Source organism: Cupressus sempervirens, chromosome 7 (genome assembly GCF_028749045.1).
Source record: "Cupressus sempervirens isolate cs-2001-9-10 chromosome 7, ASM2874904v1, whole genome shotgun sequence".
Lineage (NCBI taxonomy): Eukaryota > Viridiplantae > Streptophyta > Pinopsida > Cupressales > Cupressaceae > Cupressus > Cupressus sempervirens.
In genome coordinates this window covers 570,416,366-570,435,295 of record NC_143124.1, presented here as the reverse complement: position 1 = coordinate 570,435,295, position 18,930 = coordinate 570,416,366, and positions in this window count along the sequence as shown.

The window sequence follows — 18,930 nt, the reverse complement described above, 5'->3', positions numbered from 1 at the left end:
CACCATGGTTTTGTACTCTGATACAAAAAAACCAATCTTCATCTTGCATTCCTACATATGTCAAAGGTCCCAAACAAAATCCAAAACAATACATATATACACATGACATCACATCATTTTACATTTCATTTGCGTTCATTTCATGCGAAAAAAGATGTGGTAGGAATAAAGATAGCATTTCTTAAGCATAAGATGTGATAAACCAATGTATGATGTCATCATATAAAATCCACATAGAAAAACATAAATGCATCAATATAAAATATATAAAACATGTGCACAATCCATCTCATATAGTCATCATAACATAGATACATCTCATAAATGTCTCAAAAAGTATTAAAGTACATGATCATGGTTTACATCAATACTAACTGCCCGTAGGCATGAACCATGAAAGAGCATAACAAAAAAAAAGGAAGCCCCTCCACATAGGAGTGTGTCTATGTCAACATGTACTATTCCTAGCCTTGTGGCCTCTGTCTAGTCATGATGATGACCCCTCACCTTTTTGTGGTGGCCTCATCCATCTCATCACACCTCCACTACTCTGTGTCCTTTTTGTCTATGAAGAATGTGATCTCGTCGCCCAATAACTCTCTACCCTATGCTCTCGTGGCACTATTGCCTCATAATGATCCCTTCAATATTGTGTCTTTGCATGTGTTGCAATCATCATCCTAGCCAACTCTTGAAAGGATGCATCCCTGATGCTACTAATGAAGTCTTGAGACTCCTGGACTAACCTCTCTTCCATATCCCACTCCCGCATAGCTACTACTACATCTCTCTCTATCATAACCCAGTTAATCACTATGTAACACTCCTCTAGATGACCCTAGAGCCACTAGCAAGGTGCTATCTATATTGGTACTAGCATACCCTTTCTAATATCCAATGGATCCTCTTCCATATCCATCACCACAACATCCACACCTTTATCCTCCTCTCCATCTGCCTCCCCTCTATACCCCTTGTCATCCTCTCATCCATCACCATTCCCACCCCCATTGTCCCCACCCTCCTCATTATCATCTCCCTCATCATTATCCCCCTCCATCCTCCTCATGATCTTCCCCATCCCCCTCATCATACTCCCCCTCCTCATCACCACCTCCCCTCCCCTCATCATCTCCTCTCTCCTCATCATCCCCCTCCTCCTCATCATCATCCCCATCCTTCTCATCATCCTCCCCATCCTCCCCATCCTCCTCATCCCCTACCTACTCATTTTGCTCCGCCTCACCATCACCCTCTTCATCCTCCTCCCCCCCGCTCCTCTCCACCCTACTATATCAGTGGTCTTGCTCATGGTACATAAATTATTGGATTTGTCAATGGACGAATCTACATCTATCACACCTGCCACTACTTCCCACAACCTAGGTTTTAGCTCCTCTAATTGTCCATAGGCCACCCGTGTCTTGATAAATACCCCATGCTCTCTGATCTCTACTCTAGATTGAGAAAATAGAGCAAGACTTGTAGGCACATCCTTCCTCTTGCAAAATTGCCAATGTACTCACTTTGGCAAGTACATCTCTATCACTAGGTGCCGAATCATTGTACAGCCAAATAGATGGCACTTCTACCTACAATATGAAAGGTGGATATCATCATCATCCCACCTTAGACAATCTCTATATGGACTCTAGATAAATTGTGTCATCGTGTCCAAATAATGCCTAAAGAATCGCGTGGATCCTAGTGGTCCTTGTGCCAATATCCCTCTATAGCTACATGTATAGGGAATATCCTCAACTAATCCCTCTCAACAAGTGGCTTGAATATGGAAATATTCTTATAAGCCCAAATCTATAGCAATGTACCTCCAGTGCTAAACGTCAATCTACCTATATATGCAACCTAGTGTAGATAATAGTACTATATCTCAAGCATGCAGGGTCCACATGCAAACATAGTCCCATCCATAACCATCCTCTCCAAAATTTTGCCCCATCCAATAGGGAATCCATGCCCTATCCTATAAAGTATTAATAACCCACCCACTACCTAGCATATCACAATACTCAGATGCTTGTGTTGCACCACCAATATCTTCTATCCAATCTCATAATCTCTAGTCCCTAGCACAATGTCTCTATAACCAAACATCTGATGAAGTGTGGCCTACCCTATCATGGGATCATATACTAAAAACCCCCCATGGAATAGAATATAGAGGATGCACCATAAATCCTAGGTCATAGTAGCCTCTCCCATGGGTAGATGAAAAGAACTAGTCTCTAAATGCCATCGCTTTGTCAACATTTTCAACAACCCCCTGTTACCTCTCACCTCAAGTATGAATGTAATGTGGTAAAGCCCAATCCAAAAAAAGATCTCTTGCTTACTTGTAGTTATCTAGTGATTCAAAATCAAGCTTTGAGGTCTATGGCCCCTTGTGTGCAAGAGGGGTAGGTCCTCCTGCATAATCATACATTGTTTGTCAACCTTATGAGGCATTCCACCAAGTCTAACCTAAGTTTGACTGACATTTGACTAAGTTTAACTAAGTTTGACTATGGTTTGAATTTTTTTGACCATTTTGACTAGGTTGAACTATGTTTTAAACTCTTTCTAAGGTTTTGAACATACCTACTAGGTTTCAGGTCATTCTAAGTTCATTTGCCTTGTTTTTGACCCTTTACTACTTATTTGTCAACTTTCTCCCAAATTTGCTCTATGTTTGACTAAGTTTAACTTTTTATGATCATGTTTGACTAGTTTGACCTATGTTTTGAGCTCTTTTAGGGTTTGAACATGTATACCAATTTTGGGTCATTCTAAGTTCATCTACTAGGTTTGACCTAAATCAAACTTAGGTTTGACCAAGTTTACCACTTTTGACCATGTTTTGACTATGTTGACTTGTGTTCTAACATTTTCTTAGGGTTTTGGACATGTGTGCAAAGTTATGGGCTATTTAGGCTCATTTTCACTCTTTTTGGGCAACTAGAGCATCCTGGAGCATAGTTGGGGCCCCTAACTGCACTCAGTGCACACTTGGTCATGTCAAGTGCTCTTAGTGTACACTTGGACATGCCAAGTGCACTCAATATGCATTTGGGTGCATTTTGAGTGTACTTGGGACAACTAGATGCCCTAATCTACCCTCAAGACCCTGATTAGGCCTCGTTTGACCCTTATCTATCCTTGAAATGAATGAAAAACACTAAATACATAGAAGGGGCCTCAATGTACTCATTAGTGGTCCTACATGTACCCATCATTGGTAGGTACACATTCATTCACTGTGATTTGCTCCCTAGGTAGCCAGTCCATTTTCCTTGCTCCAAAGCTCTTTTCTTCCAAATAAGAGGGTGAAAATGACTTCAAAACCCTCTCCAAGACCTTTTGTAGCCCTATTTCTACCTAGATGGATGTACACGAGGCTTTTTCTATGTTGGTCATGATATTTTTTTCACTCCAGACCCCATAACTTTTGCATGTGAGCTCCGATTTGTGATTCGTCAGTTGTTATGGCTTTGTCTTCTCATTGTCAACAAATTAACCTATTATTTGCATTATTTGGTCAATTTCTGAAGGGGGAATCCATATATACCACCCCTACTAGGGCATGCTTTTGTGGCTTTTTCATTAGTACTCTTTGACAAAACACTCTAAATCACATTGTATTAAAGAGGGGCAAAATGTAGACGCTCAAAAATGGTTTGCATGTATAGTTTAATCACATTTTCATACTAGCTCATCCCATTTTCTCATTTCACTAATTCTAATCTTTTGGGAAACTTGATTATCACTTGAGCATGGTTTGATAATATTCTTCATCATTCATATCCTCCTTTGAATCAATTGCATATCATTTCAAAATTGATTCATGTTTTATCCAAACTTTACGAAATTGACTCCAAACCATTTCAACATCATCAAAATCACATCCAATTAACCTAAAACCATTTCAACATCATCAAGATCCTTTTTAATCAACCCAAAATCTTCCCAAATCAACCCAAACATCTCCTAAATTAGTCCTAAATCAACCCAAAATGTGTCAAATATCTCATATCTATCATCATATGTCTAACCCTACGCATTGGCATGCCTCTAGTGCCTTGCAAATCTATCAAACTTATCAAACCTATCATACATATCAAATCTGACCTTAGCACTGTCATTTCCCTTAGTGCTAGGCCAAATTTTTCATTCTTATAATCTAATCATTAACATTGTCGAGTCCCTTAGTGTCAGATCATGGAATTATCAAATCAATTGAATAAAATTGACAATGTTCATCGATGTTATTATGACTAATCCTATCAATCAACTTTGATCTTGTGGCATTGACAATGTCCATTAAATGTTACATGTCCTTAATCCATGTCATGTGTCCTTGGTGTGTTATCAATCATAATCACTTAATCAATTTGATCATGGCTTTGATCTACCCATCATTGTCCTAGTCGATCTCAATAATCATCACATTTCATCACAAGGATAATCATGCATTTATCTAATCAAATTGGCCAATCATTTACTAATTTTACCTATAGGATCAGATAACCCATAATCTAATTCTATGTCATTTCATTTATTTTATCTCGCATTACTAATTATTCTCACCAACCAAGCATCCTCAATTAATTAATATTAATTAATTCATTCATTCATTTTTGCAAACTATGGGATTCTCAATTTCCTAAGTCCTATTTTCCACTTCTAATTTCTAAATTACTAATTTCCATTTGTGTGAAATTATGAAATTTTAATACAAATATTCCACATAATCTTGACACATGTACATCTTAGATAATAGATTCTCCCTTTACACTTGGCTAAGATGTGTCATATTTGACATATTTTATTCCTTACACATGTCTATAATAAGCCACCTTCATCATAGATTCTTTTCTACAAGTGGCTTTCAGGTGTCATATGCACGCCATAGATTCTCCTGCACTTTTACCCATGTTGACTTTCATGCATAATAGAAACCTACATTTGGCATCTTGTGTCATATTTTTCATAGATATTCTAAGGAATATCATACCAAGTTGCACATTTGAATCGAAAAGTGTCCATCCTCTCATTCATGTCTCACCTCTTGAACTTCATTTATAATTTGAGCTACATTACTCTCATTTTCAATCCTTAAAAAACATCTCTTAGAATCCATTAGGCTTGAACCACACTTCTAGTACTCCTAATAGTTCCATCATATCATTAGTCTTCTACTTTCAATTGTGTGCACTTTAGGCAATTGAAGCTACATAAAATGGAGAAGAAAGAAGGACATGGGAACTACAATTAAGGAGGGGGTTTTTCTTATGTTTGATTCCTTTATTTCAATTGGTTTTCATGGTAGATTAGAAGGGTTTAGTGTATTTTGATTGAGTTTTTGTGGTTTTTTATAGTATGCTAGGTTCTAACCTATTTTCTAGCCCTACAAGCTTTCCATACAAAATTAATACTCCCCTTAGACTGTAACTCAATCTTCAAAACTTATTTCTGCTATACAATATATACACATCTATAAACTTTGATGCTAACTCATCTAATAATGTTGTTTCTGGTTTTTTGTCTCCCCCTTTGTGTCTTTCATGATGATTTCCCCCTTGTTAGAATATTTCCCCCTCATTTTTGTCACTTATGGCTTGGGGTTTGTAGGGGTTACCTTGTATTTATCCAAAAATATTTGATGACTTGCCAAAATTTCTTCAAGTCCTTTATTCCATCTGTCTCTTTCCAATTCCATGACTTGGATGTGAATCTCTAGCTAAGCCACTACATCAATTAAGCTCTCTACAATTGAAATATGTGTATCTTTCTTCATTAAATTCTAAGCTATAGATAATTCCCTCTTAATTATCTCCAAGTGGCATAGGAGAATGAATTGAATTAAAATCAATTTGTTCCTAATGCCACTATCTCTAGCCATTAACTCAGCTAATCTCTACTGATCAAATGTGAACTTATTGTATGAAGGTGAGCTTGAACTTGCGTTCTTTCTCAAAAAATTATGTACACCTCCATATTTTTCTTGTATTAAATCAATAGAGCATTGGTTCTCTAATGTGTAGAACTCAACATCAAAAGTTTCAAATACAAAGAATGAACACCCTTCAAAATTCCTTCCAACTGAGTGGTAAGGTTAGAAAGCTTAACCTACCTAATTGCAAGTTCCTTTGAGATTTTCTACAAAACATTCTGCTCAAATTTCTTCTTGGACCATTTCATCAATTTATCATTGGTCTGTATATCTTTTGTCTGAACTTTATCAACCATATACACTAGCTAATCCAAAATTTGATTTTTCTCATTAACATCACAAATCTCAAATACATCAACAAAAATATCTTTGATATTGTATAGTACTTGCTTCTTTTTGTGTTCTCTTCTTAACTATTCTTGCTTTGTCTTGTGAATTAGCAAGGTTTGCAATTCTTGCATATGTTCTAATGCCATATTATTTAATTCATTCATAGGTAATATAATTACCTCATCCAAATTCACCATTTCCTTTATTGTATCATTTATTTGTGTCCTTATTTACAATTGAGGGGTGCTATCACTAGGTAGTGATATCTATAGTTATTTTCCTTTTGCACTCGATCTAGGTGTCTTCCCTTGTTGATTTTTTTAAACCTATTACCCATGTGTAACAAATGATGTCTCTATTGGCATGGAACTTGATAGTTATATAAGAACTTGGATATCCTCTTTTTCTATTTGTTTCTCTTTCTTTCCATCTCTTTCTCCTCTTTTGCCACTTCTTTATTTGGTTGGCCCATTGTGACATGTGTAAATTTTGGAAACATAATTATTGCCTTGCCCTATTTCTCAACGCTCATGTTAGAAGTTACTATGACTAATGTGACTTGAAAACCACCAGTATTAGCACTATCAATCCTTGGATAGTCTTGTACTCATAGTAACTCTAGATTGGTGCATGGTAGAGAGATATCTGAGACATATGGTATAGCCTTTTTCAAATATTCCTTAGTCAACACATTCTAATTCTATGAAGATGAATTGGGATTGTCCTATATAGTGACAACATTTTGTTGGTTACTCCCTTCTACTAATTTCCTTATCTCTTCTATAAGTTTTGAAACTTATCATGTATCATCTTTCTCTTCTTTTACTTCTTCATCTCTTCCTTCTTCTTCTTCATCTTCTTTAGCCAATGGAACAAGCAGTCCAAATGCTTCCTTCCATATAATAATACTCTCTTTCTCAACTTCATTAGCCTTATTCTTCAAAATTTTGTTAGCCCTCTCCTTAGGTAAGAATTTATTTACAAAATCTTTTAGGGCTATAGACATATGTGTCTTTCCCAAATTTTGCATTGTCTATGCTAATGTGGTCTCCCTAATTTGTCAGTGAGTTGATAATGCCCAGTTCCACTTAGCATCAAATTTATTATATAAATTCCCAAAAATTCCTTCACCTAACTCTATAGGTGTAGATTTAAATTGTATAATCATATCTATCATTTCTTTTTCAAGCTTCTCTTGATCATCTTTATTTAAAGAATCAAAATCAATTGTCTTCAAAGCTACTATACTACCTAATTATTTCATTGTCTCACATACCTACTCAACCGTTGTTGGAGGTGGTCTAGGTATAGTATGAAGTTTAATAAGATCATCAGACTTAGTTTCTTCATCATCTTCCTCCTCCTATGTTACGACTAGTTTTGTCCTTGGCCTCTTAGGTAAGTTTTGCTTCTGTACTTTGGTCAACTTCCTTTTTGTTGGGCTTTCTTTCTCCTCTTTAGCTTGAGACTATTGCCTTTGACCTTGTAATTACTCTTCTTTTTGGCTCTGCCTCAGGTGGTGTAACATCCTTCTTTACACCTTTCTTGAGATCCTCTTTCACTTTTGGATCAGCAATCACTATTTTCATCTATTTCATTGCCTTGGGCTTGGAAATAGTTAGCTCTTTATCCTTTGATGACTCAACTTTGGCTTCATCTTTAGATTCCTCATCCTATCCTTTTCCTTTAGTGATCTCAACTTGACCTTCGCCAAGTTTTCCCTCAATATCTTTAATCATCTTCTTGGTTTTCTTATCTATCTTGGGCACTTTTGTTTCTAATGTCATTCTACTCTTGGTTGTGTGCTTTGTACTGAATGGCTTAGCATTTGTATCAATCTCTTTAGACAACAATATAGTGACTATTTTTGTAACTTAATCAACATTAACTTCATACTGCATCAACCTTAGAAATGTAACCCTCGGTACTACTTCCGGTGCATAGATAAAATTTGTATCTACCATAAAGAATATATCATCAAAATAGTTATCTACAACCAACTTAGATATCCTCATTCTTTTTTCCATCTTATTATTCAATTCCTCAAAATAGTTATCCATTATTGGCTCAAAAGTTTCTCCCAATTGACTTATTAATTCACTTATATGTTCTATTGGCAGTCTACTTCTATCCCATGCTATGATGCCAATAGTGGGAAATTATTTTTTCACATAGATGAATATAAAAATGAGTAGGGAAACAAACTTACATGAACTATTCTCCACTTTCCTTATTGCTCAAAGATTCTCTGATAATGTTGCAGCTGTAGCTTGAGAAGATCATAACTATGATCTTTCTTCACAAGTTTGTATTTGAGGTTCACTACAATGCAAGGTACACTATTCAGTCGGCTCAACTAATAGAACTTGTGTGCAATAAAATGTACTAAAAACTCAATGATTGGGTCTTTGATCCCATTGATTGATATACCATGGTCATTTTAGTTCACCTTCATTTGTTGCTCAACAACATCCTTGCAACACTTTCCATTGTCTTTGGTCTGTCTAATGTGGGGCAACCAGTAACTCAGCATACGATGGCTTTGTTAATCTTAATTGGTCCACCCTCTAACCATATATTCATGTCATATACTTGACTAAACACAATCTTTATCCACTCGACTTTAAAAACCTTCAAAAAAGGTAGGGCACAAGTCAACCCTTTCTTGACAATGATTGTGTACTTGTCCTTTAACACTCCATTATCACACAATTTTTCATAAGTAGCTCTAAGTTTATAATCTCCAATTTCTCCTACTTTACACATATAACATGATCATACATCCTGAATCATCAATACCCTTGGTGGAATTGATGATAGGGCACCAAATTCATCACCAATTAATGCAATGTTTAGATATTCATTAAAATTTTCTAGGGGACACTGATCATTCCTCACAATTTGTTCATTGCTTTCCTTAAACATTTCCTTTGTAGATGATGCCATTTCTGAACTAGGATTTTGATTTTTTTTTTCAATAACTTTGAAAACAAATTAATTTGGCACTAAAAAATTTACTTACTGTGATCTTCCAATTCACCAATGGAATGCTATGATTTACTTCTCGTATTGCTAAAATTTCCTTTGAATCACTTGTACTCTGAACATCAATTGGTGAAATGAAAATTAAAAGCAAAATTTAATATATAACTTCAATCTTCTCATTTATATTTGTAATAAATGTCTTTGTACTCAGGTAGGTGAATAACAACTGTCTTAGCCTTTCATGCTTCCTTTCACTCAAATACTTAGTCACTATCACCTTGCTCGGTGAATATCAATTTGTTCAGTCAATACATCAACTCAGTTTATGTAAGCTCTCAATCTATATTGTAATGCTCAGTCAATACAATTTTTTTTATTAATGTGCAACACTTGATAGTGTAACTTATTCCATTTTCCAATACTTCTCTCATATTTGTCCTAATGCATCTTGATTCATGTTGATGTAGAATTTTACTCACTTTTCTTGTTAAGAACTGATGTATGATATAACATTTAAGTATAAAGTCCCTTACATATGTCTATTCTTAGTTGTATGTGGAGTGATCACTTGATCCATTGGATTGGGTGATCTCATCTTTTCTTGATCCACTACCTCTAGCTTCTACTATCTCTTTCCATGTTTTACTCATCTCAACTTTCCCTTTTCCTTTGTTCCTTTAATTGTTTGGTGCTGGTATTAAGGTCCTACAGTTCTTACTAACACACCCAACCTTGAGATAACTAGAAACACTATGTTTCCATTCAACCTTTTCCTATAGTTACCTCTAAAATGTGTCTTAATGCAATTCTATGGAATGTTCCCATACTCTCAACAATAATGAGAATTATACCATGTCTTGTAATCCCAATTGTAAGAGTTACTTTTCTTAGGTTCATGTGTTTGTCTTTCAGATGCCCATTTAGACTTTTCTATGGATCTAATTTTTTGAGCTCTATGTCCATATTTCTAATAGTTTTAGCAATGTCCAATTTAGGTGTAGTAGGTGTATCTTTTTTCTTTGACCTACATTCATGTGCTTGGTTTCCTTCATTCTTGCATTTAAAACAATTTCCAATAAACTTAGGTTTAGGGTTTTGCATACAATTTTTGCTTCTATAAATGTTAGTAGTATATCCAATTTTACCACAATGATGACAAGTAGAATTTCCTTTGGATTTTACATTTCTTTTCTCTTCACTATTTGATGACTCTCCTACCTTTGTAGATGATGAGTTCTTGATATGTCCTAGACCAAAAGTATCACTAGATGACCTTGGTGATCTCATTAATTCTTCAAAATATCTAATGGTTTCACTTGGTTTATTCATGCTTTCAAAAAGTTCTTTCTCAGATCTCAACTGATTCCTTAGTTGGTCACTCTATGATCTCATATTTGTGATCTCCATGTCCTTTCTATTCAACTCTTGATTTGCTAGTAACAACTAGTCCATCATGTTCAACTATTTTTTGTAAGCTTTTGCATATAAAATGATCTTTCTTCAAGTCTAGTAGCCATTTTTCTTTTGTCTTCTTCAACCATGATTCTATCTTCTTCAACTTTCTTCTCTTGTTCAGTCACTCCACATAGTCTTACTACTTGAATTTCCTATTCTCTTTTGAGTTTTTTGAGTTCTTTATTTAGAATGTTGTTAATTTTCTAGTAGATCTACTATTATTGCACCACAATCATCAATATTTCCATTGTTAAGAAATCCTCTAACATAAACTTCCTTGTATTGTGTGTCATTCCACTGAATCACCATATCTTTCCTTTTCTTCAAGGATTTCCTTAACTCATCTTTTGCTCCTTCAAGTTGTTGCAGTATGATATGGATTTCAATCATCTGGTTCTCAAGAAAATTTTCCCTTTTGTATTCCTCCATTTCAAGATTGGTACTCTCAAGATGTTAAACTTCTTTCAAGAGAACTAAGCTCTAATACTAATTGTTGGAAATCTCAATGGGAAACAAGATTCTGAGGGGGGCAGGGGGTGAATTAGGATCTATAAAACTTTTCATAGATAAAATAGTCAACTATATTCACACCTAATCCATCTCATATCTTAGATCTCATAAAACATAAACTTGTAATGCTAAAATGAAATCTATCTAAGCATAACATCCATGAAAATATCAACACATAACACAGAAGATTTTGGTAACCCATAAACACTTCAAGCTAAAGGTAAAACTGGGGTGGGGATGAAACCCACAAATATTTACTACTACAATAACAAAGTTTTCCTGTTAGGGCTAAAATTTGATCATATTTGATGATATACACTATCAGGGACCTATGCTTTGTTACAATATTTTAAGACTGTTAGGTCTTACCTTGATTAAAGGATTATACACTCACAATAAAGTAAGGACTATGTTAGGAGATTTAAATAAGTCTATTAGAGCTACTTTGTTAAGAGGTTTTCCCTGACTCAATCTATCAAAATTGATTCAGTACCTAATCCTTCAATTTTCTCTACAAGCTATTTATGGATCTCCTCTATTCAATATCTCAATCTGATCTTCTTATCTAATATGTATGTTCTATCCCTCACTACTAGGTTGCTCTTTCTGCTCTCCTTTCAGACTTAACCTTCCTTGCTATGTTCTTAACTTGTTCTCTCCTTTACACTTCACCATTCATCTCACATGTTCATTTAAGGTTCAAACCCTTCTTAAATAGATAATCATAGAAAGTTCTAGATCTTAATCAATGATCCATATTTCATCCTTTTATCATTTTACCCTTTTGATTTTCTGATTGGTTAATCTACCTGTCTTGGGATTAATGCCTTCTAAAAATTTTGTAATCTTATTCTTAATTGTCTCTACAATATTTAATGTCATGTAGAAGTTGGCTAAAATGATTTAAATAAGAATTTGTGCCATTTCAAACTTATATGTCAAAATTGGTTTACTTGGCACTTGAATGTTTTGATGCACAGTCATAACTAACATTCATATTGTCACTCAACTTCTATACACTTGGCACAAACAAACTTTCCAAATACTTGGTCTCTTCTATTTTACTCATCATGCATGTGTTAGCATGAATGTTGATGGTATTACTTTGGGGGAGTATCCTAAGAATTGGAGAGCATGCAACATGATTGACATGTTGCATTAATAGCTATGTTTGTCATTGATGAAAACATAGTATGGTTTCTATAAAGATAGGAAAAGTATTAGATAGAGATCATGGTCACATGGATAGAGGTTTGATGTTCAGGTTAAGTGCAGTTAAGAATGTTTTCTATACTATGTCCTGATGATGTGGTTAAGTGCACATGAAGTATGTCAAAGATGTATAGGAGATATGCTTGATTTACAGAGAGCAGTATAGAGATAGAGTACCTAATAAGAAGTTTTTGATGATTGGATTATATCTCCTAATAGAGATAGAGTCATGATATGCAAAGTTACACACTAACACATGACAGTATGATGGTGATATCAAAAAGTGTGCAAGGTCTGGAGGAGCACATGTGAGAAGTTGTAAAGACTATGAGCTGATAGAGTTGTGTGAGTGTGAAATAATTAATTATCTTAATGTGGTCCTATTATAATGAATTGTTAAAGCCTCAAGGCTGACTCAAGGAATTTTTATGAGGACTTAGTTTAAAAGAAAGTATTTTCCTTGATTGCAAGTATGTAGCATGATCAAGTAAGTGTGAAAAAGAGCAGAGCATTTGGTGAAAGTGAGTAAGTGATCCAAGGGATTATTGGATGCAAAGTTGGTGATTTAGTATCGAGATCAGAAGAAGCAGAAGTCTAGTTGACAAGATAGAGGAAGAAGAAAGAAAAGTATAGTTCATTTCTATTATTCTGCAAGGAATAACACAAAAATCATTTGGATAGTGGGTTCATTGATCTTTCCCTTGAAGCTATTTGGACAGTGGGTCCATCTACCTTCTACAACTCCTAACAGGGTTGGCACAACTCCTAATAATTTTGGAATCTCCTAATAAGGATTCAAAGTCTCTTAATAAGGGCTAATATTTACTAGATGTTTTTATTGACTCTTAACAAGGTCCATCCTCTACAAAGAAATATTTACATTAGTACATCATTTTGTGGGTACTGTCCCCACTAGGGTTTTCCCTCTGATCAAGGGTTTTCCTAGTTAACATATCTGATGTTATTATGTATGAGTATCTTGTTATGGTTGTTGATTATATTGCTCATATGGTTAAGGAGTAATAAGGTTGATAATTGTCATAATAGTTGGATAACTGACTCACACTCCCCCCCTCTTAGTTATATTAGTGAACTGTATATTCTAACAATTAGTATTAGAGCATCAACTTGAAGAAAATGCTTAATAGCTTTGGGAGATCAATGATGAGTCACTTCAGAAAAGATAGTCCTAAGTTTGATGGGGTTAACTATGAAAACTAGAAAGAAAAGATGAAGACTCATTTTCTATGTAGGGGTCTAGGATATTGGATTTTGACAAAGGATTAAAAACAATTGTGGAAGAAATCAAGCTTGAAAAATGCAGCGAGGCAGAAAGAGATCTATTTATGTGTAATATGTGAGTTAGAGAAGCTTTATTGACATCTCTTCTTGAGAATGAATACAATCAAGTAAAGGCACTAGAAACATCTCATGAGATTTGGAAAACTTTAAAATCTACTTTTTTAGGAGATAAATATACAAAAGGGGCAAGATTACATAATTGGATATGCTTGTTTCAAGATGATAAAATGTTGGAAGATGAATATGTGAGAAGATATGTTGGTAGGATATGTGAGATTTTTGGAGGAATCAAATCATGTGTTAGATCCAAGGAAGAATATGAGATTGTGTGGAAGATTTCAAAGTTTTTGACACCACCATTCAAGTAAGTAGCATAGATGAGTGAATTACTGATACCCTATACTGAGAAGTTTACCTGGGAAACTTTTCTTGGAATATTGGAAGCAACAGAAGTAAGTTTGAGACAGTTTGGAGAATTGACAAGAGTGGAGACAACTTTTAGTGCCCTAAGTGTTTGTCCTTTCTTATCCAGAAGTGCAAGAACCCATGGAGATTTTTATAGTAGCAGTAGAATGAGATGTGAAGAAGATATAACTATTGAATAAGGTATAGCCTTTCTTGTAGGAAGAGAACTGGATGATAAGAAAATATTTAAATGTTAGACTTGTAATGAATTTGGTCATTATGCATCTAAGTTTCCTAAAAGAGAGAAAACGTATAAAATAAATTTCAAGCGTAGAAAATCTAGAGATTGTTTTTATGTAAATGAAGATGACAAATCTGAGGAAAGACTTCAAAGTGAAAGTGATGATGAGCTAGGATTTGGAGCTATAAAATAAGATGATATTGATAAAGAAATTAAAGAAGAGAAGGATCTAGTTTCTCAAGTTGAAAAGAAAGATGATTGGATCATAGAAAATGGTTGTTCACATGATATGACTTGTGATATGAACAAGTTTGTTAAATTTAGAAATCATGATGGACGTATTGTTAGAGTTGGTAACAATGTGGCCTTCCACATCATAGGGGTAAGATCTATTACTCTTGATGGAAAAACTAACATTGATGATATTTAATTTGTTGATGGCTTAAAACATAACTTGTTGAGTGTTGGACAACTGGTGGATAAAGGTTATCAGTTGTTGTTTACATAGAAGACTTTCATTATTAAAGATGAGGATGGTAAGATGATTGGAATGGGCACAAGAGCCATAGGTAATGTATTCCAATTGAATCCTACTGAAATGATATCTTTAGTTGTAAAAGTGGATAACTATTGGTTATGGAATAGAAGGTTCTATCATATAAACTTTGATTACATTGTAAAGGCAATTAGTAAATTTGTAGTCAGAGATTTGCTTAAGATCATGAAGCCTACTAATGTTGTTTGCAAAGAATGTATCATGGCTAAGCAGAAGAAGGTATCATTCCCTAGCAAGAAGTTCACTACCATAGAGAAGTTGGAGATTGTTCATACATATCTGAGTGGCCCTACCAAAATAAGAGGATTTTATTGAGAAAGATAATTTATGATTTTTGTTGATGATTTCACTAGAATGGTGTGGGTAGCATTTCTTAGAGAAAAATATGAAGCATTTGACAAATTCAAGATATTCAAGAATAGAGTTTAGAATGAATCTAGTGTAAAGATTAAATGTTTAAGATTAGATAGAGGTGGATAATTTACTTCTAGAGAGTTTAACATGCTTTGTGAAGAAAATGGAATTAAGAGACAGTTATCATCACCTAAGACCCATGGACAAAATGGGATAGCAAAGAGGAGAAACATATTAGTATCAGAGGTAGCAAGAGAAATGATGTTTGAGAATGATGTATCCAAGACATTTTGGAGAGAAGCAATCAATACAATAGTATACACTATGAATAAAGAGAAAATCAGAAAAGGTACATATAAGACCCCCTATGAATTGTTGTTTGGTCATACAACTTTAGTAAAGTACTTTAGAATTTTTGGAAGTAAGTGTTACATAAAGAGAGATAATGATGTTGGTAAGTTTGATCCAAGAAGTAATGAAGGTATGTTCCTTCATTATTCATTGAAAAGAAAAGCTTACATATGTTTTAATCATAGAACTAAGACTATTGTTGAGTTTGCAAATGTGAAAGTTGTTGACAAGTTTGGAATTAAAGAGAGAATTAAGGATTATAACTTTGATAAGGAAGAAGAAAATCCTAGAATTATTAGACATAATGCAAAAGTTTTCTTTGAGACTAACAATGACTTGCAAAATAATGTGTAAATTCTTAAATAAAGAGGTGAATAAAGATATGAGCCAAGAGGAGAGATAAGAGTTGAGATAACAACTCTCACACCTATTAAGAATTTGATAAAGAGTCACCCTATAGATAAGATCATTGGAAGAAAAGACAAAGGAGCGATGACAAGAAATAGAGTAAATGAGGAATTATGTCTAATTTCTCAAGTGGAACCTAAGAGTGCATAAGATTCATGCAAAGATGATTATTGGATTCAAGCAATGAAAGAAGAACTAGATTAGATTTTGAAAAATGAGACATGGGAATTGGTTCCAAGACCTGGAGACAAGAATGTTATTGGAACTAAATGGGTATGCAGAAACAAGATGAATAAATAAGGTGAAGTTGTGAGGAACAAAGCTAGACTAGTATGCAAAGGTTATTCATAGTAAGAATGAATAGATTATGAGGAAACATATGCCCCTATAGCCATAATGAAAGCAATGAGAATGTTTTTGGCTTATGTAGTAAGTAAGAAGTTCAAAGTGTATTAGATGGATGTTAAGTCAACCTTTCTAAATGGAGAACTTGAAGAAGAGGTTTACATTGAGAAACCTAAAGGATTTTCTTTAACTAAAGACAAGGATATGGTATGTAGATTGAAGAAAGCACTATATGGTCTAAAGCCAACACCTAGAACTTGGTATGCAAGATTGGATAAGTACTTGGAAAAATTAGATTTGCTAAAGGTATGATAGATGCTAACTTACATTTGAAAGAAATTGAGAATGGTTTATTGACCATTGTGATATTTTTTTGATACATAATCGTTAGAGGTAATGATAAAGAAAATGATATTTTTGCTGAAGAGATGAAGAATGAATTTGAGATGAGAATGATTGGTGAGATGAAGTTTTTCTTGGGTTTATAGGTTGTGCAAAATAATGATGGTATTTTCATTTCTCAAGATAATTATTTGAAAGACTTGTTGAAAAGATTTGGCTTTGAAAATTGTAAGCCTGTTGGTACACCAATGATAATATCTATCAAATATGAGACGCCTACAGTTGAGCAGAAGAAGTACAAATTAATGATTAGAGGTTTGTAGTATCTGACTCACACAAGACTAGATATAAAAAATGAAGTTGGGATTGTAGCTAGATTTCAAGCTAATCCTAAGGAGTATCATTATGCAGCAGTAAAGAGCATATTCAAATATTTGAAGGGTACACCTGATTATGGTTTATGGTATGATAGATCAAGTGCTTTCACTTTATGTGCTTATATTCATGACGATTGGGTAGGCAATATGGATTATAACAAGAAACACTAGTGGTTGTACACTCAAATTGTGTCACACTCTAAACCATTCTATCCAAACAATTTCATGAGTTGGAATGTTCGGATGCTAGCTTAGAGCTCCCTATCCATGGAGTGCAAGAGAGTATATTTCAAGAATAAGAAGGCTCTCAGATGAGCCTTAGAGATACTCTTATTTCTAGTAAACCATGCAATGGGAGGTTCCAAAGACAAGATGCAAGAATGTAAATCTCCCAAGGAGTTCCTCAAGAATGCAATGCAACTAAAGATTAAACTAGAATGAATATGAAAAGTGCAGCTATTCTAAGCATGGATGAGAGTGTTACAATCCAAATATTAAGCTATGTGAGATAGATTATTGCAAAATAGAAGCTAAATAGATTATTGCAAAATAGAAGCTAAACTAACATGCAACATGAATCTAAGCTAAAATGCTATGTTATGAGAGAATGTAGACAAGAAATAGAAGTTCTCCACAAAGCTCCAAAGAAACCTGTTAGAAAACCTGTAGCATAACAATATTCAAAATTAGGATGGATCCTTTGAGGGGGAAAGCTCTCTCCCTTTTAAAGTCATACGGATGGTAGAGATCAAGATGAAGATGGTGGATGATCAATGGTGGAATTTGAAAATAGGAGTGATCCATGTGCACACACAAGTCAACCAATAGAATATAAGTTGACTTGTCAAATAAGACAAAAGTCTCACAAGCCTTTTCTTTTAATTGTAAAATAGAAAAAGGACTTTATGTGTACACTTTAAGGGTTAGAAGGATGGGATGTTTTATTTAATTAAAAGGGGACATGTTCTTTTAATCAAATAATGAACTTAGGATAGCATAGTCAAACTATAGGTTATAATCAAATAAATTGATTATTAGCAATTTGGCTTAGGTAAGTGATTAAATTAATTTAGCCAAAATGTTGAAAAGGGGGCTAATAGTATAGATGACCATTTTTAGGTGATTACAGTGGTGAAGCATTTTTATTTGGAGAAAGATTAGTTTCTTGGTTAAGTAAGAAATAAGATTGTATTTCATAGAGTATAGCTAAAAAAAAAATGTAGCAACAAAAAATAATTATAATCCAGTCATGTGGATGAAGGAGATGCTAAAAGACACTGGGATAGAATTTTTAGATCCTATTATCATACATTGTGATAAAAAAGTACAATAATCATGTCTAAGAATCCTGTATTGCATTCTAAGACTAAGGATATCTCTATTAAGTATCATGTTTTGAGAGAGAAAGTTATAGAGAAAGAGACCAAATCAGAGTATGTCAATACTAAATATCAGATTGTAGATATCTTTAGTAAGCCCTTGCCTAAAGATACATTTGAGTACTTGAGTGATATGCTTTAGGTTATGCCCCTACTTACTTCATAGTAGATGATGTAGAGATTGCATCAATCTAGTGGTACAGAGCACTATTGTTTGACTGGATTGAATATTGATGCTTCATGTATGTGGAAGTATCTAAGATGAGAAGAGTCAATTAGGACTCTTGGTATCTAGTTGTGAATAGTGGCTTTGGACACTTGAGCTGGTTGAAGAATTGGAGCAGATGATTGACATAATGAAGCCTTTGTTGTAACACCCCAGCAGGGAACCCAAAACAAATTAAACTATTATGTCACTAAGTTTGCTA